The following is a 2,653-nucleotide window of genomic DNA, read 5'->3' as shown; positions in this document are numbered from 1 at the left end:
ATATAAATAATTATAATTATAATTAATAGTAATAAGTATTTGACCAAAGCCTATGTTGACGGTTGTTAAAACTAGTTAATATTTGACGGTTTTTGACTATAATTAGTATGACTAATAACAAAAATATAGAAGTAGATCTAATCAATTATTGATACAATAATGTATTCATCTATCGATCAAAACATTTATTTCTATTAATCAGCAGCTTTTCGACTGTGGCAGTGCCAACAGAAGATTGCAGTTTTTTGGCATTGCGGCAGTGTCGATAGATAACAGCAGCTTTTTTCGCACTGATAGCAATGCCAATGGAAAATAACAGCTTTTTTTCGCACTGTGGCAGTGCCGATAGAAAACAGCAGCTTTCTCGCACTGCGGCAGTGCCGATAGAAAACAGCATCTTTTTTTCGCACTGCGGCAGTGCCAATACCCACTACGGTTTCCCACACGAATAAAATATATCCATTCGTAAATTGGTAAAATTCGATATCCATTCGTAAAAGTCTTATGAATATATTCCTATCCAATAGTTACTTAAAGGGTCGGGACCTAGACATACCTCCGACTTTCAATTTACAAAGATAGAAAAATGTTAAATACAGACGTGTCAATGTATACATATAGACTAGCCCTAAAACAAAAAAAAGGTATAGGCTTAAAATTATAAATAAGTTTATCATAATAAATTAATATAGGCCTATGTGTAATTAATCTGTTAATTTTGAAAAAGGATAACGCAAAATTTAGAAGAATAAAGGAAGAAGGAAGAATAGAAAAGAAACTCGGAGCGTCTCAATTTCTTATCGAAATATATAACAACGATAATCGTTTATTATTATATTTACGTGTTTGTAGTAAATTTTAGGCACTAATCATCAGAAGTCATACATTCGACATCCATGAATGTGGCACCATAACAGAAGATTGATCAATAACATAGAAATAATAAAGAAAATCAACAAAATGATATCTATTGTTTTGATATGAAAAAAATTCAACACATACAGTCATGCAAAATGAAAAAGAATATCAATAAATTTATATCTATCATATTGATATAATACAGCAATGAAAATAGAACAGTGCGTGCAGTAATGCGAAATGGAAAAGAAAATCAATAAACGGATATCTAACAAAAGAATATGAAAATTAACAGCACATTCTCAGCCACTGTCATGAAAAATGAAAATCAATAAACGGATATCTAATATTGATAATGTACACTATGAGCTGCGAGCAACTCATGCGAAATGGAAAGGAAAAACAACACGTTCAGTGAATCAAAGGATTGAAAAACAATGGAAAGGTAGCAAGCGAACACAACATTGTAAACACAACGATAGAGAATCAGTTCAGTCAGGCAAAAACTCGAACCAAGCAGAAAACTCCTTCTCCGAAATGAAAAGAGAAAATCAATAATAGGGCAACATAAGCTTTTTTTTCTACATTTTACTTCTCTAATGTTTAATGTACTATAATTATTTTTGTACAATTTCAATTATTATAATATATATAGAGATACCGTTGGCCTACTCTGTGTTTTGGTTTCAAGTCGCAATCCAAATCTCTGTACGTTTTTAGAATACTCAGAATACTGGGAATAATGACAAACCTTGTACAAGGAAATGGTTGTCGATACTCATTGGTAGGCCTACACCGCACCATTTCCTATGCTTGCTGTCGACATGAACTACATGAAAGAAGTACGGTACTTTCCCATTGGGCTTCGAGCCGGTTTTCTTATTCCAAGACACCTCTTTCCGAAGGTAATTATCATTGTTGAAGTTAATGAGATGACTATTGCTTTCTCATCCTCAGTTATATACTGACGAAGATCAGCAGTTTATAATTTAATTAACCAAATGAGTTAATTGGTCAAAATTTTAGTAGCAAAACACTGAAAAATCTACTCAAAAGTTGTCTAGTGCTAATCTGTTTTTTAATGGTGAATTTGAACTTTTTGAAACTTTAATAGGCTGGGAAGTAGATTACATAGATGGTTAAAGAGCACTACACATAATTAAAACATTCCCACAATTTTGTAATACATTAACTACCAGGGCCGGAAACTAAAAGATATTACCGCCCTCAACGAGGAAGGAAAACACTTAACTTCATTGCCTATTACTGTATTAACGGATATAAAAGTGGTCAAAACTTAAATTTTACATATTGGATTAGAAAGTTCGAATTGACTGGATACCGCATCTCCCATCATTTCTTCTGTTCGGTTTGCTGCCGTATTTCCCCCTTTAATTTTATATAAACAATTATGTCTTGTTCCAGTGTAGAAACAAATACTAATCTCACCGAGGCCTCTGAGCACACTGTGACTAAGGTGCTTGTTATTTATACTGGTGGTACAATTGGAATGATTGATCATGACGGAAAAGGTACGATAAATTGGCAACTGTTGTATTTATATTTACTATGTGTTCTCTCGATTGTTTTTATTTACATCTTCGTAATTCTAATAATATCCTCGGTATACACCGCTACTGTAACAGCGTTTAGCTGTTTGTATTGTAAGTCCCTATTAATTACTACGTTACAACATTTTCCCCTTTTTTATATTGAATGTGTAATAGTTTGTTTGGTGGGAAATTCTGATAATTTTACATTCATTCGTTGTTTGTCATTTTTTTACAGTATTAGT

The sequence above is a fragment of the Anneissia japonica genome, unplaced genomic scaffold, assembly GCF_011630105.1.
Source record: "Anneissia japonica isolate Jap-2015-1 unplaced genomic scaffold, ASM1163010v1 scaffold1946_len758022_cov188, whole genome shotgun sequence".
Classification (NCBI taxonomy): domain Eukaryota; kingdom Metazoa; phylum Echinodermata; class Crinoidea; order Comatulida; family Comatulidae; genus Anneissia; species Anneissia japonica.
This window is presented reverse-complemented; position numbering follows the sequence as displayed.